This window comes from Marmota flaviventris (genome assembly GCF_047511675.1).
Source record: "Marmota flaviventris isolate mMarFla1 chromosome X unlocalized genomic scaffold, mMarFla1.hap1 SUPER_X_unloc_1, whole genome shotgun sequence".
In the NCBI taxonomy this organism is placed as follows: domain Eukaryota; kingdom Metazoa; phylum Chordata; class Mammalia; order Rodentia; family Sciuridae; genus Marmota; species Marmota flaviventris.
The window spans coordinates 268,488-296,172 of NW_027287695.1; the positions used below are offsets into that span (position 1 = coordinate 268,488).

Consider the following 27,685-nt stretch of genomic DNA (forward strand, 5'->3'; position numbering starts at 1 on the left):
TCAATGTTAGGTTTAGGGTTACTGTTAGGTTTAGGGTTAGGGTTTGGTATAGGGTTAAGTTTAATTGTATGGTTATTTTGGGGGTTCATATGAAGGTTACGGTTAGGGTTAATGTTAGGTTTAGTTTAGGGTTAGGGTTATGGTTCGAGTTAGGTAAGGTTAGCGTTAGGGTTAAGTTAAGGTTATGGTTATGGTTTTGGTTAGTGTTTGGATTAGGTTTACGGTTAGGGTTAGGGTTAGTGTTTGGTTTAGTGTTAGGGTTCGGGTTAGTGTTACAGTTAGGGTTAGTTTTAGTTTTAGGGTTAGGGTTAGGTTTCGAGTTAGTGTTAGTGTTATGGATAGGTTTATGTTAGGTTTAGGGTTTGTTTTAGGGATAGGGTTAGAATTAAAGTTAGGGTTCGTGTTCGAGTTAGTGATAGGGTTATTGTAATGATTAGTTTTAATGTTAGGGTTAGATTTAGGATTAGTGTTATGGTTATGGTTAGAGTTAGGGTTAGGATTAGTGTTTGGGTTAGGGTGAGATTTAGGGTTAGTGTTAGGTTTAGGGTTAGTGTTAGGTTTAAGGTTACAATTAGGGGTAGGTGTTGGGTTAGGATTTGTGTTAGGTTTAAGGTTAGGGGTAGGGTTTGTGTTAGGATGAATATTACGGTTAGAGTTAGGGTTAGTGTCTGGGTTTGGGTTAGGCTTAGGGTTCAGGTTAGGTTTAGAATTAGGGTCACAGTTAGGGTTGGAGTTAGGGTTGGATTTTGGGTTATTATTAGGGTTAAGTTTAGGGTTAGGATTAGGGTTAGTGTTAGGTTTAGGGTTAAGGTTTGTATTATGGTTAGAATTAGGGTTAGGGTTAGAGTTAAATTTAGGATTAGGGTTAGGTTTAGGTTTAGGATTATATTTAGGGTTAGGATTAGAGATATTTTTAGGGTTAGGGTTAGGGTTAGTTTTAGTGTTTGTTTAGGGTTAGTGTTAGTTTTACGGTTAGAGTTCTTGTTAGGGTTATGGTTAGGTTTAGAGGTAGTGATAGGGTTAGAATTGTGGATAGGGGTAGTGTTAGGGTTAGGGTTAGGGTTAGGGATAGTGATAGTGTTAGTGTTAGGGTTAGGTTTAGGTATGGCTAAGGGTTGGCGTTAAGTTAGAATAACCATTATTCTTTGGTTTAGGGTTTGCATTAAGGTTAGGGTTAGGTTAGTGTTAGGGTTACGGTTATGGTTAGGGTCAGAGTTAGGTTTAGAATTAGTCTTAGGTTTAGGATAAATATTAGTGTTAGGTTTAGGGTTAGGGTTAGCTTTAGGTTTAGTGTTAGGTTTAGGGTTAGGTTAAGGTTAGAGTTAGTGTTCATGTTAGTGTTAGGGTTAGGGTTAGTGTTATGGTTAAGATTAGGGTTAGTGTTTTGTTTAGTGTTAAGTTTTGTGTTAAAATTAGTGTTTTGTATAGGGTTAGTTTTAGGTTTATGGTTAGTTTTAAGGTTAGTGTTAGGTTAGGGTTAGGTTTAGAATGAGGTTTAGGGTTAGTGTTAGAGTTAAGCTTAGGGTTAGGTTTAGTGTTAGGTTTATGGGTAGAGTAAGGGTTAGTGTTAGGGTTAAAGTAAGGGTTACAGTTAGGGTTCATGTCAGGGTTAGATTTAGATTTAGGGTTTGTGTTATGGTTTGGGTTAGGGTTATGGTTAGGGTTAGGGTTAGGTTGAGGATTAGGGTTGTGTTTAGAATTAGCATTAGGGTTTGGGTCTGGATTAGTTTTAGGGTTAGGGTTAGGGTTAGGGATTAGTTTTAGTGTTTGGGTTAGGGTTCGTGTTAGGATTACGGTTAGGGTTAGTGTTAGGTTGGGGTTTAGGTATTGGGTTAGGTTAGGGTTAGTGTTAGGGATAGGGTTAGGTTTAGCATTAGTGTTTGGGTTAGGCTTATAGATAGGTTTAAAGTTAGTGTTAGGATTAGGGTTATGGTTAGTGTTTGGTTTAGAGTTAGGTTGAGAGTGAGGCTTAGGTTTATGTTTATTGTTAGTGTAAGGGTTAGGGATAGCCTTTGGATTAGGGTTAGGTTACGTTTAGGGTTAGGTTTAGTGTTAATATTAGGGTTAATGATAGGGATAGGGTGAGGTTTAGGTTTAGTTTTAGGGTTAGGGTTAAGGTTTGTGTTAGGGTTAAGTTTAGGGTCAGCGTTAGGTTTAGGATAAGGGTTAAAGTTCATGATAGGGTTAGGTTTATGTTTAGGGTTAGTTTTACTCTTCGGGTTAGGGTTAGGGTAGGGTTAGTGCTAGGTTTAAGGTTAGGGTTAGAATTAGTAATAGGGTTAGGGTTAGGGTTAATTTTAGGTTAGGGTTAGTGTTATGGTTAGTTTAGATTTGGTGGTTTAGCATTGGGTTTTGTGTTACTGTTAAGATTAGGTTTAGGTTTAGTTTAGGTTTATGGTTAAAGTTAGTGTTAAGTTTAGGCTTAGGTTTAGGTTAAGGTTGATGGTTAGGTTTAGGGTTATGGTTATAATTAGTGTTAGTGTAAAGTTAGGGTTAAGGTTAGTTTTAGGATTAGCATTAGGGTTAGGGTTAAGTTTAGGTTTAGGGTTTGTGTTACGGTTACTGATAGGGTTATGTAGAGGGTTACAGTTACTGTTAGGTTTAGGGTTAAGTTTAGGTATAGGCTTAGGTTAGGTTAGGGTTAGGGCTAGTGTTAAAGTTATTGGTATTGTTAGGGTTCGGGTTAGGTTGAGTGTTAGGGTTAGGGTTACAGTTAGTGTTAGGTTGAGGTTAGGGTTAGTTTTAGGGTTCTTGTTAGGTTTAGGCTTGTGGTTGGTGTTAGGTTTAGGCTTATGATTTGTGTTAGGGTTTGGGTTAGGGTAAGTGTTAGCATTAGTGTTTGGTTTAGGGTTATAATGGAGTTTAGTCTTCCTGTTAATGTTAGGTTTAGGGTTAGTGTTAGGTTTAGAGATAGGGTTACAGTGAGGGTTAGGTAAAGGGTTAGATTAAGGGTTCTTTTTAGGGTTAGATTAGGGTAAGGTTTATGGTTAAAGTTGGTGTTAGTTTTATTGTTACGGTTAGGGTTATAGTTTAGGTTAGGTTTTCTGTTAGGGTTAGGGTTAGGGTTAGGGTTAGATTTAGGGTTAGTGTTAGTGTTGGGATTATGGTTTGGGTGAGGGTTAGGCTTAGTGGTGTGGTTAGGTTAGGGTTTGTGTTAGGGTTACGGTTAAGGATACTGTTAGGGTAAGCATTAGGATTCGGATTTTGGTTTTGGCTAGGTAAGCGTAAGCGTTAGGGTTAGATAAAATTTAGGGTCCTGTTTTGTATTAGGGTTGTTGTTAGGTTTAGGATTAGGGTTAGGGTAAGTGTTAGGGTTATGTTTTGTGTTAGGGTTATGGTTAGTTTTATGGTTAGGGTTACAGTTATGATTAGTGTCATAGTTTAGGTTGGGGTTTTGAATAGGATTATGATAGGGTTAAGGTTAGGGAAAGGGTTACGGTTAGGTTAGGGCTAGTGTTAGTGTTATGTTTTGTGTTGGGGTTAGGGTTAGGGATAGGAATAATGTTAGTTTTAGGTTTATGGTTAGGGTTAGGGTTAAAATTAAGGTTACTTTTAGTGTTTGCATTAGGGTTATAGTTAGGTTTAGGTTTAGTGTTATGGCTAGGGTTAGGTTTAGGGTTAGGTTTAGTGTTAGTGTTAGGGTTAGTGTTAGGTTTAGTGTTAGGGTTAGGGTTATATAGAATTAGAGTTAGTGTTAGGGTTAGGGTTAGGGTATGTTTAAGGGTTAGGGTTAGGCTTACCGTTAGGGTTGCAGATAAGATTAGGGTTATATTTAGGGTTAGAATTAGGGTTAGGTTTAGTGTTATTATTATGATTAGGTTTAGAGTTAGAGTTAATGTTAGTGTTAGGGTTAGGGGTAGATTTAGGGTTAGTGATAGGGTGAGGGTTATGGTTAGGTTTAGGTTTAGTGTTTGTGTTAGTGTTAGTATTAGGGTTATGGTTAGGGTTAGGTTTATTGTAAGGGTTAGTTTTAGGATTAGTTTTAGGGTAAGGGTTACGTTTAGGAACAGGTTATGTTTAGGGTTACGGTTTGTGTAAGGGTTAGGTTTAGGGTTAGTGTTAGGTTTACAGATAGGATTAGGGTTATATTTAGGGTTAAACATAGGGTTAGGTTTAGTGTTAGAATTCTGATTATGTTTAGAGTTAATGTTAGGGTTAGGGGTAGAGTTAGGGTTATTGTGAGTGTTAGGGTTAGGATTATGGTTAGTTTTAGGTTTAGTGTTAGGTTTGGGGTTTTGTTTAGAGTTAGAATTAGTCATAGGATTAGCTTTGGGTGAGGTTTATTGTTATAGTTAGGGTTAGGGTTAATGTTAAGGTTAATGTTAGTGTTAGCGTTAGTGTTAGGGTTAATTTTAGGGTTAGTGTTAGGGTTAGGGTTAGACTTAGGGTAATGTTTTGCTTACTGTTAGGTTTAGGCATTTTTAGGGTTAGGTTTAGGGTTGGGTTTATGTTTAGTGTTAGTGTGAGGTTTAGTGTTAGGGTTACTTATAGGTTTAGGGTTGGGGTTAAGTTTAAGGTTCGTGTTATGTTTAAGTTAACGGTTAGGATTAGGTTTAGTGTTAGTGTTAGGGATAGAATTATTGTTCATGTTAGTGTTAGGGTTATGGTGAGTGTTAAGGTTAGGGTTAGGTTTTGGGTGAGGGATAGGGTTAGGGTTATATTTAGTGTTAATGTTTGTGTTAGGGTTAGGGTTTATTATAGTGTTAGGGTTAGGGATAGGTTTAAAGTTAGTGTTAGGTTTAGGACTAGGTTTAGGTTTAGTGTTAAGGTTAGTGTTAGGGTAATTGTTATGGATAGGTTTAGTGTTAGGTTTAGGGTTTATATAAAGGTTAGTTTTAGTGTTTGAATTAGGTTTAGGATTAGTTTCATTTTTAGGGTTAGGGTTTCAGTTAGGATTAGGATAGGGTTAGGATTAAAGTTAATGTTAAATTTTGTGTTAGGATTAGTGTTATGATTAGGTTTAGGGTTAGGATTACTGTTAGGATTAGGTATAGGGTCAAGATTAGTGTTAGTTTTAGTGTTAGGGTTAAGGTTAGGTTTAGGGTTAGTGTTCGGTTTAAGGTAATAGTTAGGATTAGGGTTAGGGTTAGTATTAGGGTTAGGGTTAGTATTAGGGTTAGGGTTAGTGTTATGGTTCATGTTAGTGTTAGGGTTATGGTTAGGATGAGAGGGTTAGGGTTAGTTTTAGGTTAATGGTTAGGATTTGTAACACGGTTTGGGTTATGGTTAGTGTTAGGGTAACAGTTAGGTTTACGGTTAGGTTTAGGGTTTTTCTTAGGGTTAGTGTTAGGGTTAGGATTAGTTTTAGAGTTAGAATTAGAGTTTGGGTTTGGGTTAGGGTTATGGTTAGGTTTAGTGTTAGGATTAGGTTTAGGGTTTGTGTTAGTTTTAAGTTTAGGGGTAGGCTTTTGCTAGGGCCAGAGTTAGGGTTAGTGTAAGGGTTACAGATAGGATAAGGTTTATTTTTAGGGTTAGAATTAGGGTTAGGTTTATTGTTAGGATTACAGCAAGGTTTAGAGTCAGAGCTAGTGTTAGTGTTTTGGTTAGGGGTAGGGTTAGGGTTAGTGTTAGTGTTAGGGTTAGGGTTATTGTTAGGTTTAGGGTTAGGGTTAGTGTTACTGTTAGTGTTAGTATTAGTGTTAAAATTAGGGTTAGTGTTAGGGTTAGACTTAAGGTTTTTGTTAGGATTAGGGTTAGGGTTTTGATTAGGGTTATTGTTAGGGTTAGTTTTACAGTTAGGTTAAGGGTTGGGTTAAGGTTTAGGGTTAGTATTAGAGTTAGGTTTATGGTTAGGGTTAGTGTTAGGGTTAGGTTTAAGTTTACAGATAGGTTTTGTGTTAGGGTTAGGGTTAGTGTTTGTGTTAGGGTTAGGGTTATGGTAAGGCCTATGGTTAGGGTTAGGGTTAGAGTTAGTGTTAGAGTTAGGGGTACATTTAGGATTATGGTTAGTGTTAGGGTTGGGTTAGGGTTAGTGTTAGGGTTAGGGTTACAGTTAAGATTATGGTTAGGGTTAGGGTTAGGGTTAGTGTTTGTTTTAGGGTTTGAGTTAGTGTTAATATTAGGCTTGGGATTATGGTTAGAATTAGTGTTAGGGTTTGGGTAAGGTTTAGGGTTAGTGTTAGGGTTGAGTTAGGGTTATGGTTAATCATTGGGTTAGCATTAGGTTTAGGTTTAAGGTTAGTGTTAGGGTTAGTGTTAGGTTTAGGGTTAGTGTTTGGGTTAGTGTTAGAGTTAGGGTTACTGTTAGGTTAGGGTTAGTGTTTGGTTTAGGTTTAGGGTCAGGGTTATGGTTAGGGTTAGCGTTATGGTTATTTTTAGGGTTAGGTTTAATGTTAGGATAATATTATGGTTAGGGTTAGGTTTAGGATTAGTGTTAGGTTTAGGGTTAGCTATAGGTTTAATTTTAAGGTTAAGGTTAGTGTATGTGTTAGTGTTAGGGTTTGGTTTGGACTTAGGATTTGTGTTAGGGTTAGGGTTAGAGAACAGGTGGGGAGCGGCCATGTGGGAGGTGACCCGGAGTCTCCTGCAGCGCTGGGGCACCAGTTTTCAGACAGGTGCCGACTGGATTCTTGGAGCCAGCTTGTAGAGGTGATAGCCGAGTATGGGACATTAGCAAGACATCTACAAAAAGAGGCCCAAGCTCAACACAACAATTCTGAATTCACAGAAGAGCAAAAGAAAACCATAGGCCAAATTGCAACAAGCTTGGAATTGCGAAGTGCAAGCTTTAGGATCCACATAGACCCAGGAAGAATTTAAACTGGAAGACCTGAAGAAGCTAGAACCAATCCTAAAGAATTTTCTCAAGTACAATAAAGAATTTCCATTTGATGTTCAGCCTGTCCCATGAAGGAGAATTTTAGCACCTGGTGAGGAAAGGCATTGGAATTTGGAGAAGGTGAAGAAGAAAGTGGTGCTGGAGCAGTTAGTATAAAGGATCTGAATGGCATAGATTTAACTCCTGTGCAAGATACTCCTGTGGCTTCAAGAAAAGAAGATACATATGTTCATTTTAATGTGGACATTGAGCTCCAGAAGCATATTGAAAAATTAACCAAAGGCGCAGCTAGCTTCTTTGAATTCAAACACTAAAAGCCTAAAAAAAGGTTTACCAGCACCAAGTGGTTTTGCTTTCATGGAGATGGATGAGATTAAACCTGGGCCAATGGAATAGAACTACACAAGAAACCCATTGACTTTCTAAAAGAAAGAAATTGCAGTTATTGACCCACAAACCACTTTATCTTCATCTACATCAAACTTTGCACAAGGAATGATTCTGACATGAGTAATGTGGAATTTCTGTGAATTTTACCACTCAGTAGAAACCATCACAGCTCTGTGTAGCATATTCACCCTTCAGGAGGCAGGAAGTGAGCCATACCTGTAGGCCACTGAGTCCACTGCAAAGCTGTTCCACAGAACTAAAGCCCAGCACCTCACTGTTGTAATAATTATGACTCCTTTAAATACAGGCTTATTGTAGATTTTGAAACAGGTTTTTAATTTTCTATTAATTGAGCAATTAATAGTCTTTCCTAATTTACCACTGATCCTATCCTGCTTCCTGAAACAATACTGCTGTGGTAGGTATGCTCATCTTCAAACTTAATACAGCAATAAGAACGTACTAGTGTTGACACATTTGCTCACTTTTGCTCCACTATGGTCTTTTGGCTTGAATTAACTTCAAACTTTGAATTGAAATGGGTAGGATAGTACCAGATTGCTTTGAAGGGAAATTGGACCAGTTATGGTCTGTCTTATAGGCTGTTCCTTAAAGGTGGTCTAAATTCACCCTGATTTGATAATTCTGCTTAGAAATAGTGTGCCTTGACCAGATCAATATCCTATTTGGGAATGTTCACCAGGTTGTACCTGTGATTTTTTTTTCCATATGACCAGATTGTTTTTCTGAAAGTGCACATATTTTCAGTCATGTTGATTAGTTGTTCTTCTACATCACATTGCTATTCTTTCTGATAATGATTTTAGGGTTAACATTGAAACCATCTGTCTCAGAATAATTACAAATTCTTAGATGGGTTTATATGTCTTCTAAATCATGTCATCTAAAAATAATTGGGTCAGATGCTAATGAGGTACTGCAGGAACAACTGCTGTTTTTCTGACAACTGATTGTGAGACCTTAAAACCTGCATACCTTGTCTTTAAAGTGATCTGTATGCAAAATCTGGAAAGATATTCTATTTTTTAAAATATAGTGGACAGGACCACCATTTATTTTCTATTTAGATATATTGACATCCATATGAAAATATGCAAGTCATTAGCCTATTATAATTTTACTGTTTACATTACTTTTGACTTTATGATGAGACATAAATAAAACTTTCATAGTACATGAGGTGGATATTCCATACACAGAACATAAAGATTTGTGAGGGGCTTTTTTGTGAATAAGATGTAGAACCCACATATTTTAATATTCACTATTTTAAATAAACAACGCATGAGAGAAATGCAGTGTCAATCCTTGGTCTATTTTACACTAGTGTAAACCCTAGTCATGTTTGGTTTTAAAATGAGTAATAGTTGTTTTAGCCCTTGCACTTCAAGAGATCTAGTCTTTTATTTTCAGTTGTCTGTTAGTCAATTCTGTTTATTTGATGAATGTTAATAAAAACTATATGATCCTGAAAAAAAAAAAAGAATTAGGGTTAGGGTTACAGTTAGCATTAGGGTTATGGTTAGGGTTAAGTTTAGGGTTAGAGTTTTTTTATTGTTTTGGTTAGAGTTAGTGTTATGGTTAGTGTTAGGTTTAGTGTTAGGGTTAAGTTTAGGATTTGTGTTAAGTTTTGTGTTAGGGTTAGTGTTAGGGATAGTGTTAGGTTTACAGTTAGGATTAACATTAGATTTAGGTTTAGGGTTAGTTTTAGGGTTAGCTTTAGAATTAAGGTTAGTGTTAGGTTAAGGGGTAGTGTTAGGGTAAAGGGTAGTGTTAGAGTTAATGTTACAGTTAGGGTTAGGATTAGGTTAGGTTTAGTGTTAGGTTTAGGTTTACAGTTAGGGTTAGGTTTAGGGTTTTGGTTAGGGTTAGGTTTAGTTTTAGGTTTAGGGTTAGGGTTAAAGTTAGTGTTAGTCTTTGTGTTATTGTTAGGGTTAGGCTTAGACCTAGAATTTGTGTTAGGTTTAAAGTTAGAGTTAGGGTTAGGTTTAGGGTTATGGTTAGTGTTAGTTTAGTGTTAGGTTTAGGGTTAGGGTTAAAGTTAGTGTTAGTGTTTCTGTTATTGTTAGGGTTGGGCTTAGGCCTAGAATTTGTGTTAGGTTTAGGTTTAGAGTTAGGGTTAGTGTTACAATTAGGATTAGGTTAGGGTTAGTGTGAGGTTTAGGGTTAGTTTTAGGATTAGTGTTAGGGTTAGGGTTAGGGTGTGTGTTAGGATTAGGGTTAGTGTTAGAATAGACTTATGTGTAGGGTTAGGGTTAGGGTTATGTTAAGTGTTAGTGTTTTGTTTGTGTTTGTGTTAGGGTTAGTATAGGGTTAGTTTTAGGGTTGGGTTATGGTTAGTGTTTAGTGTTAGGTTATTTGTTAGGGTTAGGGTTAGGTTTAGGATTATTGTTAAGTTAGGGTTAGGGTTAGTTTTAGGGTTAGTGATAGGGTTATGATTAGGTTTTGTTTTAAGTTTACAGTTAGGATTAATTTATGGTTAGCGTTAGTGTTAGTGTCAGAGTTAGGCTTAGGGTTAGCAATATTTTAAGTTTAGAGATAGGTTGAAGTTTTTTGTTAGGGTTAAGTTTATGGTTAATGTTAGGTTTAGATTTAGGGTTAGGACTAGGGTTAGTGATAAGGTTATAGATTGGTTAGGGTTAGTGTTAGTGTTAGGGTTAGGGTTAGGGTTAAGTTTTGTGTTAGGGTTAGTGTTAGGGTTAAGGTTAGGGTTAGGGAATGGGTTAGTGTTAGGGTTAGGGTTAGGTTTTTCGTTAGTGGAAGGGTAATGTTAGGGTTAAAGTTAGGGTTAGTTTAAGCATTAGGTTTAGGTTTAGGGTTAGGATTTGTTTTAGGGTTAGTTTTAGGGTTAGTGTTAGGTTTTTGTTAGGTTTAGGGTTAGGATTAGAGGTTTTGTTAGGGTTAGTTTAGGGTTAGGTTTAGTGTTAGGGTTGGGTTAGGGATAGGGTTAGTATTAGTTTTAGCATTATAATGGGTTTAGGGTTAGTGTTAGGAGTAGCATTAAGTTTAGGATTATGGTTAAGGCTAGTGTTATGGTTAGGTTTATACTTAGGGTTAGTGTTAGATTTAGGGTTATGTTTAGGGTTAGGTTTAGTGTTCGGGTTAGTGTTAGGGTTAGGGTTAGTATTAATATTAGGTTTAGGGTTAGGGTTAGTATTAATATTAGGGTTAGTGTTAGGATTAGGATTAGGGTTAGTGTTAGGTTTAGGTTAGACTTAGCGTTTGTGTTAGGGTTAGGTTTACAGTTAGGGTTAGACTTTCTTTTAGGAGTAGGGTTAGGATTAGGTTTAGCTTTAGGATGAGTGTTAGGATTAGGCTTAGTGTTAGGGTTAGGGTTAGAGTTTGTGTTAAGTTTAGGGTTAGGGTTAGTGTTAGGTTAGGGTTACGTGTAGAATTAGGGTTTCGGTTAGGGTTAGTGTTAGTGTTATATTTTGCATTAGGGTTAGTGTTCTGGTTAGTGTTAGTGTTAGGGTTAGGGTTGGGTTAGGCTTAATGTTAGCGTTAGGATTAGGGTTTGGGTTAGGTTTAGTGTTAGGGTTATGGTTAAGGTTTGTGTTAGGGTTAGTATTAGGGTTAAGGTTAGGGTTAGGGAATGGATTAGTGTTGGGGTTAGGTTTAGTAATAGTGTTAGGGTAATGGTAGGGTGTGGGTTAGGGTTAGATTAAGTGTTAGGATTTGGTTTATGTTTAGGGTTTGTTTTAGGGTTAGCTTTAGGGTTAGTGTTAGGTTTTTGTTAGGTTTAGGGTTAGGGTTAGAGTTTTGTTAGGGTTAGGTTTAGTGTTAGGTTTGGGTTAGGGTTAGGGTTAGTGTTAGGGTTAGCATTACAGTAGGTTTAGGGTTAGTGTTAGGGGTAACATTAGGGGTAGGGTTACGGTTAGGGCTAGTGTTAGGGTTATGCTTAGGGGTACATTTAGGGTTCGGTTTAGTGTTCAGATTAGTGTTAGTGTTAGGGTTAGGATTAGTTTTAGGGTTAGGGTTAGTGTTAGTGTTAGGTTTAGGGTTAGTGGTAAGTTTAGGTTTAGACTTAGGTTTTGTTAAGGTTAGAGTTTTAGTTAGGATTAGGGTTAGGGTTAGGGTCAACTTTAGGATGAGTGTTAGGTTAGGGTTTGTGTTATGGTTAGTGTTAGTGTTAGGCAAAAGTTTGTGTTTATTTTAGGGTTAGGGTTAGTGTTAGGTTAGAGTTTTGTGTAGGATTAGGGTTAGGGTTAGGGTTACTGTTAGTGTTAGGTTTGGGGTTAGGGTTAGTGTTCTGGTTAGTATCAGGGTTAGGGTTAGGTTAGGGTTAGTGTTAGGTTTACGATTTGTTAGAGTTATGGATAGGGTTAATTTTAGGGTTAGTGTTAGGTTAAGGTTCTTCTTAGTTTTAGGTTTAGCGATAGGCTTAGGGTTAGTGTTAGTGTTAGTGTTAGGGTTAGGGTTAGGGTTAGGATTAGGGTTAACAATAGTGTTACTGTTAGGGATAAGTTTAGGATTAATATTAGGGTTAGATTAGGATTAGGTTTAGTGTTTTTTATTAGGTTTAGGGTTAGTTTTAGTGTTAGGGTGAGGGTTATGCTTAGGGTTAGGTTTAGTGTTAGGGTTAGTATTATGGTTATGGTTTGGGTTACGGTTAGTGTTCATGTTAGTGTAAGGTTTATGGTTAGGTTAACGTTTATGGTAAGGCTTATTGTTAGGTTTAGTGTTAGGTTTAGTATTAGGGTTAGAGTTAGGGGTAGTGTTATTGTTAGAATTTGGGTTAAGTTTAGGGTTAGGGTTAGTGTTAGTGTTAGGGTTATGGTTAGGTTTAGGGTTAGTGTTAGGGATAGGCTTAGGTGTAGGTTTAGAGTTAGGTTCAGTGTTAAGGTTAGGTTTATGGTTCTTCTTAGGGTTAGGGTTAGGGTTGGGGTTAGTGTTAGGCTTAGGCTTAAGCTTAGGGTTCGATTTGTAGTTAGCATTAGATCTAGCATTAGGGCTAGGACTAAGCATAGGACAAAGATTAGGGCTAGGGTTAGGGTTACGGTAACAAATACATTTAGAAATAGGGATAGCTCAAGTGTGATAGTTATATTTAGTCTTAGTGCTAGGGTTATGTTTAGTTTTAGGGATAGGGCTAAATTAGGGTACGACTAGGGCTAGGGTCAATGTTCATCTTAGGCCTGTTGTTAGAATTAAGGTTATGGTTATGTTTAGGGTAAGGGATGTTGTTATAGCTAGGTTTAGAGGTAGGGTGGGGGTTAGAATTAGTTTAGGACTAGGGTTAGGATATTAGGTAATGAATAAGGCTAGGTTTAGGGCTAGGATGATGGTTAGGTTTGTTGTAGGCTTAAGTCTAGAATTAGGGATAGGACTAATGTCAGGTCTAGTGTTACAGTTAGGGTAAATTTAGGGCTAGGTTTTTGTCTAGGTCTAGTGAAATTCTTAGGCTTAGGGTAAGGGTCAGGTTTAGACCTAGGTGTATTTTTAGGGTCATCATCAGGTTTTAGGGTGTGTTTTAGGTTAAGGTTTAGGGATAGGGCTCAAATGAGCATTAGGTTTAGGGTTAGGGTAATGGATAGGGTTAGGTTTAGGGTTCAGGTTAGGTTTAGGGTAATGATTAAAGTTAGGGTTAGAGATAGGGTTAGTGTTATCCTAGGGTTAGCATTACGGTTAGTGTTATGGTTAGGGTAATGGATAGGGTTAGAGCTAGGGTTAGGGTTAGAATTATGGTTAGGATTAAGGCTAGGGTTAAGTTTAGGGTTAGGGAAAGTTTTAGGGTTAGTGTTAGGTTTAGTGTAATGGTTAGGGCTATGGTTAGGGTTAGGGTTAAAACGAGGTGTAGCGCTTGGATTAGGGATAGGTTTTGGGTTAGGTTAGAGCTAGGATTAGGGCTACAGCTAATGTAATAACTAGAGTTATTATTAGGGCTACTTTTAGGGTTAGGGCTAGGTCTAGTTTTAGGGTTAGGTATACTTTTAGGGTGATGTTAGAGCTAGGGTTATTGTTAGGGTCAGAGTCAGGGTCAAGTTTAGTTTTAGAGTTAGGGTAGTTCTGGAATTAGGACTAACTTTAGGCTGGGTGTAGGATTACGTTTTAGTTTAGGTTAAGGGTTAGGGTTAGGGCTATGGCTTTTTTTTGTTTGTTTGTTTTTTTGTTGTTTTTATTTTTTATGGCTCGGCCTAGGTTAGGACTAGTTTTACGATTAGCATTAGTGTTAGGGCTAGTGGTAGTATGAGGTTTAGGCTTAGGATTAGGGTTAGATTTAGAGTTATGGTTTGATCTAGGGTTAGGGATAGGTCTAGTGTTAGGGCTAAGGTTAGAGCAAGTGATAGAGTTATGGTAAGGGATAGGGTTAGATCTAGGAATAGGGCTATATCGACAGTTAGATTCAGTCTTAATGCTAATGTTAGGGTTTGGGTTAAGGCTAAATTAGGGCTAGGATCAGGTCTAGGATTAGTGTAAGGATTAAGTCTAGGGTTAGAGTTAGGGTTAGATTTAGGGGAAGGGATGGGGTAATAGCAAGGTTCAGAACTAGGGCGAGGGATAAAATTAGGGATAGGGTTAGATTTAGGTTTTGGGTTAGGATCATGCTGGGTTTAGGGTAGGATGAGGGCTTGCATTTGTGTAAGTGTTATGGCAATAATTAGGGCTAGGGCTATTTTCAGGTCTAGGGTTATGGTTAGGGATAGATTTAGGGTAAGGTTTATGGCTAGGTCTAGTGTTAGGTTTAGGTAAGGTTCAGGTTTAGAGCTAGGGATATTATAATGGTCAGTGTCAGGTTTTGGGTTTGTCTTAGGTTGAGGTTTAGGATTAGGGCTCAAATTAGCATTAGGTTTAGAGTTAGGTTTAGGGTAATGAATACGGTTAGGTTTAATCTTCAAGTTAGTTTTAGGGTTCAGGTTAGGTTTAGGTTAATGAATAGGTTTATAGTTAGGCCTAGGGATAGCATTAAGTTTATGGTTATCGTTAGTGTAATGGATACAGTTAGAGCTAGGGTTAGGGTTAGGGTTATGTTTAGAATTAGGGCTAGAATTAGGATTACTGTTAGGGTTTAGGCTACGGTTAGCTTTAGTGTATGAGTTTGGGTTTATGCTAGGGTTAGTTCTAAGGCTTGGGTTAGGTATAGTGTTACATCTAGAATTAGGGTTAGTATTAGGGTTAGGGCTAGGGTTATCATTAGAGTAAAGGTAGTGGATAGGGTTAGATGTTGGGTTAGGGTTAGGGTTAAGTTTAGGTTTTGGACCAGGGTTACTGTTAGGTTTAGCATAACTGTTAGGGTTTGAGCTAGAGTTAGGACTACGGTTAGGGTTAGCTTTATGGTTAGGTCTAGATTTAGGTATTCGGTTAGGGTGAGAGTAGGTTTAGGGTTAGGGCTAGGGTTATCATGAGGTTTATAGTTAGGGTTAGGTTAATGGGTGGGGTTAAAACTAGGGTTAAGGCTAGGGTTAATTTCAGGATTAGGGCAAGGGTTAAGTTTTGGGTTAGGGTTAAGGTTTGATCTAGGATTAAGTTAAGGGTAAGGGTCAATGACTGAGTGTTAGGGATAGGTTGAGGCTTCAGGTGAGAATCAGGTCTAGGAATACAGTTAGGGTTAGGGTTTTGGATAGGTTTAGTATTAGGTTTAGGGTTATGGTTAGGGTATTGGATAGAGTTTAAGCTAGGGTTTGGCTATGTTATGGTTAGGATTAAGGCTAGGACTAGGGTTAAGGTGTGGCCTAGTGTTATATTTAGGTTAAGGGTTAGTGTTTGAGCTAGAGTTAGGGCTAATGCTAGGTCAAGGGTTAAGTTCAGCAGTAGGTCTAGCAATAGGACTATAGTAGGTTTAGGGTTAGGGTTCTGGTTAGGGCTAGGATTATCATTAGGGTTAGGATAAGGGTTAGGGTAATGGATATGGTTAGATGTAGGTTTAGGTTTAGGGTTAGGGTTAGATTTAGTTTTAGGGTTAGTGTGAAGGCTATGGTTATGTTTAGATTTATTTTACAGGATTCGGTTTGAGCTAGGGTTAGGGCTATGGTGAGTGTTAGGTTTAGAGTTAGGTATAGGGTTAGTTTTCCACTTAGGTTTAGGGTTAGGGTTAGTGTTATGGCTAGGGTTATCAATAGGGTTAGGTTTAGAGTTAGGGTAATGTGTAGGTTTAGAGCAAGTTTTAGGGATAGGGTTAATTTTAGGGTTAGGGTTAGAGTTGGGGATAGATCTAAGTTTATTTTTCAGGTAAGAGTTAGGCTTTGAGTAAGGTTTAGGACTATGGCTAGGATTAGGGTTAGGATTGGGGCTAGTGTTAGGGTTAGGGGTTACACTTAGGGCTAGGTTTAGGCCTAGGATTAACTCTAGGTTTTGTGTTAGGTTAAGGCATAGGGTTAGGGTTATGGGTAACATAAAAGCTAGGATTATGATTAGGGCTAGTTGTAGTGTTAGGGTATGGCTAGGTCTAGTGTTAGGTTTAGGTTTTTGGTTAGGGTCAGGTTTAGAGTTAGCTTAGTGTAAAATGCAAGGTCAGTGTTCAGGTTAGAGTTAGAGTTTAGGTTAAAACCAGAATTAGGACTAGGTTTATGTCAAGGCATAGGGTTAGTCTTTGTGTTAGGTTAAGGGTTATTGTTAGGGCTAGTGCTAGGTTTTTGTTTAGGTTTAGGGCTAGAGTTAAGGCTAGATTTAGGATTAGGTTTAGGTCTAGTGCTAGTGATAGGGCCAGGTTTACGTATAAGGTTACTGGTGTTAGGTTTTGGTGTTGGGTTAGGGTCAGGTTTAGACCTAGGGTTTGTGTTATGGTCATAATAAGGGTAAGGGCTAGGGTAGGATTTGTGATAGGGTTAGAGCTAGAATGAGGGCTAGAGTTAGCACTATTTATAGGGTTAGGGTTTTGATTAGCCTAAGGATTAGGGATAGGTCTTGGGTTACCATTAGTGTTAGGGTTTTGCTTACAGTTAAGGAGAGGGTTAGAGCTAGTGTTAGGGGTAGGGTTAGGGTAAGGGTAAGGTATGATGTTACAGCTAGGTTTAGGGCTAGGGTGAGGGCAAAATTAGGGTGAGGGATAAGGTTAAGTGTGGGGTTAGCATTAAAGCTAGTGTTAGGCCTAGGATTAGGGCTAGAGATTTGTTATGGTTAGCCTAGCATTAGGGATAGGGCTAATGTCAGGTATAGGGTTCTGGTTAAGGATAGTTTTGGGGAGAGTTTTATGGCTAAGTATAGTATAAGTGTTAGGATCAGGGTTAGGGTCAGGTTTAAAGGTAGTGGTATTATTACGGTCAAGGTCAGCATTAAGGTTGGTTTAGGTTAAGGTTTAGGATAAGGGCTCGAGTTAGCATTAGGGTTAAGGTTAGATTTTGGGTAATGATATATTTATGGTTAGGGTTCAGGTAAGGTTTAGGGTAATGGAAAGGTTCGGGTAGGGATAGTGCTAGGATCAGGCTGAGGGTTAGCACTAGGGTTAGGGTTAGGCTTAGGCTTAGGGTTAGGGTAATGAATAGGGTTAGAGCTAGGGTTAGGGCTAGGGTAATGGTTAGAGTTAGGGCTAGTGTTTGGGTTAGGTTTAGGGTTAGTGCAAGGATTAAAGTTAGGGTTAGGTTTAGAGTAAGGTTAGGGCTAGGTTTAGGGTTAGAGCTAGGTTAAACCTATGTTTGTGTCTCTGACTAGGGCTTGGTTTTTGGGTTATGTTAGGGCTCTTGTTAGAAATATGGCTACTCTAAGTCTAGGGTTACAATTAGGCCTACTTTTAGGGTTACATATAAGGCTAAGTCTAGTTTTTAAATTAGGTTTAGGTTTAGGGTCATGTTTTGAACTAGGGTGAGTGTTAGGGTCAGAGTCAGGGTCAGAGTTCATTTTCATGTTGGGGATAGGACTCAAATTACGGGTAGGCTTGGGCTACATATAAGGTTAGGATTTGGTTTAGGTTAAGGGTTAGGGTTAGTGCTATGACTCGGGTTTTTTTTTAGGGCTAAGGCTAAAGTTAAGGGTAGTTTTATGATTAGTGTTAGTGTTATTGCTAGTGATAGGGTGAGTTTAGGCTTAGGGGTAGATTTAGAGTTATGATTAATTCTAGAGTTAGGGCTATGGCTAGGGTTAGAGCAAAGGCTAGGGCTAGTGTTCGGGTTATGGTAAAGGAGAGGGTTAGAACTAGAAATAGAGCCAGGGCAAGAGTTAGAGTTAGTCTTGGGGGTAGGTTTCGGGTTAGGGTTACAGATAAATTAGGGCTAGGAATAGGTCTAGGGTTGGTGTTATGCTTAGGCCTAGGATTAGGGCTATGTTTATGGTTAGTTTTAGGGTTAGTTTTGGGAAAAGGGATGCCTGGTTGATTTCCACCTCCATTTCCATTTACCCATAGGGGTCAAAAGGAAGTGAAACCTTAAAATACAAAGTGTTCATGATAGTGAACCATTGCATTGAGAAGAGCATATCTTAGGAGAATAATAAGGCTAGATTAAAGATGATTCCTGCCCAATATCAAATATTGGAACAAAACTAACTCTCACACTAAAATTACCTCTAACCCAGCACTAACCCTAACCCGAAACCTAACACTAACCCTTACATGATTAGAGAACCAGTGATCCTAGAATTCCCACACTTGGGGAGCCTTGTGGGGCAAGCTAAGTGATGAATCCTACGCAACATCAAACATATCTGTCTAAATAATTGTGGGAGGTATTTCAGTACATGCATATTTTCCTGTTTTCTCCTAAATGGCTCTTAGATAAAGTTGTTTTTGCATGCTTAAGCTTAGGTCTACTTTCACAAGGAACATACCAGAGTCCCCACAGAGAACTGATTGAGTATGTGAAGTTTCAAGCAGCTAGCACAATCCCCGTTTGATTTTCAGCTCCATTAACTTTCCTGTATAGGTCAAAATGAAGTGAAATCTTAAAACACAAAATGTTCCTGAAAGTGAACCTGTGAATGGAGAAGGCCTAAAACTGTGGAACACAGTAAATCTAGCTAAAAGATAAATCCTGCCAAGTATCAAAGAATTTTGAATAAAACTAACTCTAACCCTAACATTAGCTCAAACCCTAGCTCTTCCCACAACCCTAATTTTTTATGGAACCTTTGATCGTAGAAGTTCCAAATTTGGGCAGCCTAGTGGGGAAAGCTAAGGGATGAATGCTGTGCAGTATCAAAGAAATCTGACCAAATAGTTGATGGAGTATATCAGTACATGCATATTTCCCTGTTATCTCTTAAAGGACTCTTGTATAAAGTTGTTTTTTACCTGCTTCAGCTTAGGCCTACTGCCACAAGAACAAACCAGAGATTGCCTACAGAGAATTGATGGAGTGTGAAGTTTCAAGCAGCTAGCACCAATTTTCTTTGATTTCCAGCTCCATTTCCATTTACCTGAATTGGACAAAATGAACTGAAACTTTAAATACAAACTATTCCTTACAGTGAACCATTGAACCTAGGGGGCCCAAACATGCAGAGTATAGTAAGGATAGGAGAAAAATGAATCCTGCCCAGTATCAAATAAATTTGAACAAAATTAACTCTAACCCTAATACTAGCTCTAACACTAGCCCTAACACTAACCTTAACATAAACACTAACCTGTTTGAAAAACTGTTGATCCTAGAAGTCCCAAAATTGTGAAGCTTAGTGGGCTAGCTATCAGATGAATCCTATGCAATATCAAAGAAATAACACCAAATCATTGGGGTAGTATTTCAGTTCATGCGTATTTCTCTGTTTTCTGCTAAAGGGCTCTTAGATGAAGTTGTTTTTGCCATCTTCATCTTAGGGCTACTTTCACAAGGAACAAATCAGAGACTTCCAAAGAGAATGCATTCAGTGTTTGAAGTTTCATGAAGCTAGCACCAACCAGGTTTGATTTCAACCTCCATTTTTATTTACCTATATAGGTCAATATGAAGTTAAACCTTAAAATACAGAGTTTCCCTGATAGCAAACCATTGAAATGAGAAGGTCCCAACCCAGGAAGCATATTAAGGCTAGGTAAAATGACTCCTTCCAAGTATCAAAGAAATTTGAACAAAACTAACTCTCACACTAACACTACATTTAACCCTATCCCTAACCCTAAACCTAACACTAACCCTAACACCATTAGAAAATAATTGATCCTAGGAGTCCCACACTTGGAGAGCTTTGTGGGGCAAGCTAAATGATGAATCCTATGCAATATCAAACAAATCTGACGAAATAATTATGGGAGGAATTTCAGTGCATGCATATTCCCTGCCTTCTATTAAAGAGCTCTCAGATAAAGTTGGTTTTGCATTTTTCAGCTTATGCCTACACTTACAAGGAACATACCAGAGTGTCCCCACAAAGAATTGAAGGTGTGTGTACAGTTTCAAGCAGCTAGCATAAACCCTGTTTAATTTCCATGTCTATTTCCATTTACTTGTATAGGTCAAAATGAAGTAAAATGAATATACTAACTGTTCCTTACACCAAACAGTTGAACCAAAAGGCCTAAATCTGGAAAACAGAGTAAGGTTAGCTAAAGATGAATCATGAATTGTATCAAAGAAATTTGAATAAAGTAACTCTAACCCTAACACTACCTCCAAACTTAGCCCTAATACTGATCCTAAACATTAACATAGCCCTATCCTTAACCCTAAATTTAACCCTAATTTTAATTGTAACCATTGCCCAAACCCTAGCTCTAAATATATCCATTACCATAACTCTAACCTTAACCCTAATGCTAAACGTAGCCCTAACCCTAACCTTTACCCTAAACATTCTCTAACCCTAACCCTCACCCTAGACCTCAATCTACCTCAAACCATAACACTTACCCTAAACCTAACCATAACCCTAGGCCTAACCATAACCCTAACCCTAACCCTAACAAGTGAAACCTAAAATTTCAAAGTGTTCCTGCAAATGAACGCTTCAACCTAGAAGAACAAAATTGGGGGGGGGCAAGTGCAACTGGAGTACCGATCATTACCACCACGAATCATCAATATGGGTTGAAAAAAATATTTGCTGTGATTTCAGTAATCTCGGAGTTCTGTGGAAGCTTGGCAAACGCTTTCAAATGAAAGTTATTTTTCCTTCACTGACAAGTGCCTGCACTTAGGGCTACTTCAAGAGGGAAAAAAGCATAGAGATCGCACTGAGAACTAATTGAGTGTGTCAAGATTCAAACAGCTAGCAGAAACACTGTTTGATTTAGAGTTCCAACTGGGAGTACACCTATAAGGGAAAATGAAGTGAAACTTAAAATTTAAAAGTGTTCCTGCAAATGAATGCTTCAACATAGAAGAATGAAATTTGGGGGTCCAAGTGTGACTGGAGTTCCAATCATTACCACCAAATATCAACAAGATGGGGTGGAAAAATATTTTCTGGGATTGCAGAAATTGAGTTTTGTGGAAGCTTGGTACCTGCTTTCAAATGAAAGTGATTTTTCCTTCAATGACAATGCCTCTACTTAGGGATACTTCAAGAGGAAATAAAGCATAGAGATTGCACTGAGAACTAATTGAGTGTGTCAAGTTTCAAGCAGCTAGCAGAAACCGTGTTTGATTTAGAGTTCCAACTGGTAGTACACCTATAGGAAAACATGAAGTGAAACCTAAAAATTCAAACTGTTCCTGCAAACGAACGCTTTAACCTAGAAGTATGAAATTTGGGGAGCCATGTGTGGATGGAGTACTGATGATACCTGCAACATATCAACAAGTTCGGGTGAAAAAATATTTGCTGAGATTTGAGTAAACTTGGAGATCTGTTGAAGCTTGGCAAACACTTTCAAATGAAATTGTTTTTTTCCCTGCCTCTCCTTCTGGCTAGGTCAAGAGGGAAGAAAGCATAGAGAGTGCGCTGAGAACAAATTGAGTGTGTCTAGTTTCAAGAAGCTAGCACAAACTGTGTTTGATTTACAGTTCCAACTGGGAGTATACCTACAGGGGAAAAAGGAATTGAAACCTAAAAATTCAAAGTGTTCCTGCAAATGAACACTTCAAACGAGAATAAAATTTGGTGGGACAAGTTTGATTGCAGTACCAATCATTTCTGCCAAGTATCAAGAAGATTGGGTGAAAAAAAATTTGCTTGGATTTCCGTAATCTCAGAGTACTGAGGATGCTGGGCAAACGCTTTCAAATGAAAGTGATTTTTCCTCCACTGACAAGTGACTCTGCTTAGGGCTTCTTCAAGAGGGAACAAAGCATAGAGATCACACTGAGAACTAATTGTGTGTGTCAAGCTTCAAGCAGCTAGCACAAACCTTGATTGATTTAGAGGCCAACTGCAAGTATACTACGAGTAATGATGATTCCTGCAATGTATCAATAAAATGGGGTGAAAAAAATATTTGCTGAGATTTCAGTAAACTCGGAATTCTAGGGAAGCTTGGCAAACACTTTCAAATAAAAGTGATTTTTCCGTGCCTCTGCTTAGGGCTACTGCAAGAGGGAACAAAGTACAGAGAGGGCACTGAGAATTAATTTAGTGTGTCAAATTTTAAGCAGCTAGAAAAAACCCTGTTTGATTTAGAGTTCCAAATGCATGTCTCCCTATAGGGGAAAATGAAGTGAAACCGAAAATTTGAAAGTGTTCCTCCAAACAAACTCTTCAACCTAGAAGAATGAAATTTGGTGGGCCAAGTGGAACTGGAGTACCAATCATTACCGCCAAGTATGAAAATGATTGGATGGAAAAATATTTGCTTTGATTTCAGTAAACTCGGAGTTCTGTGAAAGCTTGGCAAACGCTTTCAAATTAAAGTGTTTTTTCCATGCCTCTGCTTAGGGCTACAGCAAGAGGGAACAAAACATAGAGAGTGCACTGAGAACTAATTCAGTGTGTCATGTTTCAAGCAGCTAGCATAAACCGTGTTTGATTCAGAGTTCCAAATGCATGTCTCCCTATAGGGGAAAATGAAGTGAAACCTAAATATTCAAACTGTTCCTGCAAACGAATGTTTCAACCTAGAAGAACAAAATTTGGGGGCCAGGTACGACTTGAGTACTGATCATTACCGCCAAGTATCATCAAGATCCAGTGAAAAAATCGTTGCTGCTATTTCAGGAAACTTGGAGTTCTGTGGGAGTTTGGCAAACGCTTGTAAATGAAAGTGATTTTTCCTTGACTGACAAGTGCTTCTGCTTAGGGCTACTTTAAGAGGGAAAAAAAAGCATAGAGAAAGCACTGATAACTAATTCAGTGTGTCATGTTTCAAGCAGCTTGCAAAAACCGTGTTTGATTTAGAGTTCCAACTGGGAGTATACCTATATGAGAAAACAAAGTGAAACCTAAAAATTCAAAGTGTTCCTGCAAACATACAAAGTAACCTGGAAGAACAAAATTTGGGGAGCTAAGTGCAGCTGGAATACCGATGATTCCTGCAACATAGCAAGAAGATCCAGTGAAAAAAATATTTGCTGAGAATTGGAGTTCTATGGAAGCTTGGAAAACGCTTTCAAATGAAATTGTTTTTTGCTTTCCTCTGCTTAGGGCTTCTGCAAGAGGGAACAAAGCATAGAAAGCACACTGAGAACTAATTCAGTGTCTCAAATTTCAAGCAGCTAGCACAAACCCTGTTTGATTTAGAGTTCCAACTGCATCTATCCCTATAGGGGAAAATGAAGTGAAACCTAAAATTTCAAAGTGTTTCTGCAAACGAAGGCTTCAACCTAGAAGAACAAAATTTGGGGGGCCAAGTGCGACTTGAGTACCAATCATTACAACCAAGTATCAAAAAGATCCAGTGAAAAAATATTTGCTGGGATTTCAGTATACTGGGAGTTCTTGGAAGCTTGGCAAACACTTTCAAATGAAATTTTTTTTCCTGCCTCTTCTTAGGGCTATTTCAAGAGGGAACAAATCATAGAGCCTGCATTGAGAACTAATTTGGTGTGTCAAGTTTCAAGCAGCTAGCAAAAACTGTGTTTGATTTAGAGTTCCAAATGGGAATATACCTATTGGGGAAAACGAAGTGAAACCTAAAAATTCAAACTGTTCCTGCAAATGAATGCTTTAACCTAGAAGAACAAAATTTGGGGAGCCAAGTGTGGCTGGAGTACCGTTGATTTCTGCAACATAACAACAAGATTGAGTGAAAAAATATTTGCTAGTATTTCATTAAACTCGGAGTTCTGTGGAATCTTGGAAAACATTTCAAATGAAAGCGATTTTTCCTTGTTTGACAAGTGCCTCTGCTTAAGGCTACTTCAACAGGAAACAAAACATAGAGAGCTTACTGAGAACTAATTTAGTTTGTAAAGTTTCAAGGAGCTATCAGAAAACGCGCTTGATTTAGAGTTCCAAACGCATCTCTCCCTATAGGAGATAACAAAGTGAAACCTAAAAATTCAAACTGTTCCTGCAAACGAACACTTCAACCTAGAAGAATGAAATTTGGGGGGCCAAGTGTTACTGCAATTCTGACCATTCTTCCAAAGTATCAAAAAGATCGGGTGTAAAAATATTTGCTGATATTTCATTAAACTCGGAGTTCTATGGAAGCTTGGGAAACGCTTTCAAATGAAATTTATTTTTGCTTTCCTCTGCTTAGGGCTTCTGCAAGAGGGAACAAAGCATAGAGAGCACACTCAAAACTAATGCAGTGTCTCAAATTTCAAGCAGCTATCAGAAACGCTGTTTGATTTAGAGTTCTAACTGCATCTATCTTTATAGAGGGAAACAAAGTTAAACCTAAAATTTCAAAGTGTTCCTGCAAACGAACTATTCAACCTAGAAGTAGGAAATTTGGGGGGCCAAGTACGACTGGAGTACCAATCATTACCACTAAGTATCATCAAGATCAGGTGAAAAAATATTTGTTGGGAGTTCAGGAAACTTGGAGTTCTGTGGAAGCTTGGCAATTCACTTTCAAATGAAAGTGAATTTTCCTCGACTGACTAGTGTTTCTCCTTAGGGCTACTTTAGGAGGGAACAAAGCATAGAGAACACACTGAGAACTAATTCAGTGTGTCAATATTCTAGCAGCTAGCAAAAACTGTGTTTGATTTAGAGTTCCAACTGGGAGTGTACCTGTAGGGGAAACTGAAGTGAAACCTAAAAATTCAAAGTGTTCCTGCAAACTATCAATCTAACCTGGGAGAACAAAATTTGGGGAGCTAAGTGTGGCTGGAATACTGATGATTCCTGCAATGTCTCAAGAAGATCAGGTGAAAAAATATTTGCTGAGATTTCAGTAAACTCCGAGTTCTATGGAAGCTTGGCAAATGCTTTCAAATGAAAGTGTTTTTTGCTTTCCTCTGCTTAGGGCTTCTGCAAGAGGGAACAAAGCATCGAGAGCACACTGAGAACTAATTCAGTGTTTCAAATTTCAAGCAGCTAGCAGAAACCCTGTTTGATTTGGAGTTCCACCTGGGAGTATACCTGTAGGGGAAAACAAAGTGAAACCTAAAATTCAAAGTGTTACTGCAAATGAACAATGTAACCTGGAAGAATGGAATTTGGTGAGCTAAGTGTGGCTAAAATACCGATGATTCCTGCAATGTGTCAAGAAGATCAGATGAAAAAAATATTTGCTGAGATTTTAGTAAACTATCAAGCAGCTATCAGAAACCATGTTTGATTTAGAGTTCCAACTGCATCTCATCCTATAGGGGATAACAAAGTGAAACCCAAAACTTCAAACTGTTCCTGCAAACAAACGCTTCAACCTAGAAGAAGGAAATTTGGGGGGCAAAGTGTGACTGCAATACTGATCTTTCTGGAAAAGTATCAATATGATCGGGTGTCAAAATATTTGCTGATATTTCAGTAAACTCGAAGTTCTATGGAAGTCTGGCAAAGGCTTTCAAATGAAATTGTTTTTTGCTTTCCTTTGCTTAGGGCTTCTCCAAGGGGGGAACAAAGCATAGAGAGCACACTGAGAACTAATGCAGTGTCTCAAATTTTAAGCAGCTAGCAGAAACCCTGTTTGATTTAAAGTTTCAACTGCATCTATCCCTATAGGGTAAAATGAAGTGAAACCTAAAATTTCAAAGTGTTTCTGCAAACAAAGGCTTCAACCTAGAAGAACGAAATTTGGGGGGCCAAGTGTGACTTGAGTACCGATCATTACGGCAAAGTATCAAAAAGATCCAGTGAAAAAAATATTTGCTGGGATTTGAGTAAACTCGGAGTTCTGTTGAAGATTGGCAAACGCTTTCAAATGAAATTGTTTTTCCCTGCCTCACCTTCAGACTACTTCAAGATATAACAAAGCATAGAGAGTGCACTTAGAACTAATTTAGTTTGCAAAGTTTCACTCACCTAGCACAAACTGTGTTTGATTTCAACTGCATTTCTCCCTGTAGGGGTAAACGAAGTGAAACCTAAATTTCAAACGGTTCCTGTAAATGAACACTTCAACCTAGAAGAACTAAATTTTGGGGGCCAAGTCCGACTAGAGTACCTATCATTACCGTCAAATATCATCAAGTTCGGGTGAAAAAATCTTTGCTGGTATTTCAGGAAACTTGGAGTTTTGTGGAAGCCTGGCAAATGCTTTCAAAAGAAAGCAATTTTTTCTTGACTGACAAGTGCCTCTGCTTAGGGATACTTAAAGAGGGAACAAAGCATGAAGAACGCAGTGAGAACTAATTGAGTGAGTCAAGTTTGAAGCAGCTAGCACAAACCGTGTTTGATTTAGAGTTCCAAATGCATGCATCCCTATAGGGGAAAACAAAGTGAAACTCGAAATTTCAAAATGTTCCTGCAATCTAAGGCTTCAATCTAGAAGAACGAAATCTGTGGGGGCCAAGTGCAACTGGAGTACAGATCATTTCTGCCAAATATCAACAAGATAGGGTGAACAAATATTTGTTGAGATTTCGGTCAACTTCCGGAGTTCTGTTTAAGCTTTGCAAATGCTTTCAAATGAACGTGTTTTTTCCTTGCCTCTGCTTAGGGCTATTTCAATAGGGAAGAAAGCACAAAGAGTGATCTGAGAACTAATTCAGTATGTCATGTGTCAAGCAGCTAGCACAAATCGTGTTTCATGTAGAGTTCCAACCGCATGTAACCTTAAAGTGGAAAACAAAGTGAAACCTAATATTTCAAAGTGTAACTGCAAACGAAAACTTCAAACTAGAAGAATAAACTTTGGGGGGCCATGTGCAACTGGACAAGTGCAACTTTGTTCAGCCAATCTTGTTGATACATGGCAGAAATGATCGGTGCTCAGGAAGCACTTGCCCCTTCAAATTGCGCTCTTCTATGTTGAAGCATTCATTTGAAGGAACACTATGAATTTTTAAATTTCCTTTTGTTTCCCCCTATAAGGACACATGCAGTTGCAATTCTAAATAAAACACGGTTTTGCTAAATGGTTGAAACTTGACACACTGAATTAGATCTCAGTATGCTCTGCATCCTTCGTTCCCTTTTGAAGTAGCCCTAAGCAGAAGCAAGGAAAAAAATCCCTAACCCTAACCTAACCCTAACACTAACCCTAATCCTAACCCTAACCATGAAAGTATCCCTAGCACTAACTCTAACTATAGCCCTAACCCTAACACTAACCCTAACTGTAACTTAAATTATAAACTAACCTTAACCTAACTCTAAAATTAAACCAAACCCTAACCTAACCCTAAAGGCAACCCTAACCATAACTCTAATCCTAACCCTAACTGTAACACAATCCCTAACCCTATCCTACCTTTAATCCTAACCCTAACGTAACACTAACAATAACCCTAACCCTAACCATAACACTAACACTAACCCTACCCCTAACACTAACCCTAAACCTATCCCTAACTTAATACTAAACTTAACCCTAAGCTTAACGCTATTGCTAACACTAACCCTAACCCTAACACTAAACCTAATCCTAACATGAACACTAACCCTAAACATAACCCTTATCTAACCCTAACCCTAATCCTAACACTAACCCTAAACTTAACCCTAACCCAAACCCTAATATTAACACTAACGCTATGCCTACACCTAACCCTAAACTTAACTTAACTCCAATCCTAACCATAACGTAACCCTAACACTAACACTAACTCTAAACCTATCCTTATCCTAAAAGCATAATTAACCCTAACCCTAATAAAAACCTAATCCTAACCCTAACCATAAAACTAACACCCTAACTTGAACCCAAACACAAACTCTAATTCTAACACTAAAACTAACCCTAACAAAAATTGTAAACCTAATCTTAACCCTAACACTAACCCTAACACAAACCCTAACCCTAACCTTAACCCGAAACCTAATAATAACCCTAAGACTAAACCTAACTCTAACCCTCACCCTAACCCTAAGCCTAAACCTGACATTAACCTTAACCCTAACCCGAAACTTAACACTAACCCTAACCCTAACCCTAAACTGAAACTTAACACTAACCCTAAACCTAACCCTAAACTTAAAATTAACCCTAACACTAAACCTATGCTTAACCCTAAGCATAACTATAAAACTAATCCTAACTGTAACCGTAAAATTAACCCTTACCCTAAACTTAAACCTAACCCTAACACTAACCCAAAACCTGACACTAACCCCAACCCTAACACAAACCCTGAACCTAAACAAACACAAAACATAACCCTAAACCTAACACTTATGTTAATCCAAACCGTAACGCTAACACTA

General features: G+C 38.2%; 1 pseudogene; it reads left to right on the top strand.

Moving 5' to 3' along the window:
* The first annotated feature begins 6,499 nt into the window (after positions 1-6,499).
* On the top strand, positions 6,500-7,328 carry LOC139703725 (axin interactor, dorsalization-associated protein pseudogene; annotated as a pseudogene).
* Positions 7,329-27,685: the final 20,357 nt, after the last annotated feature.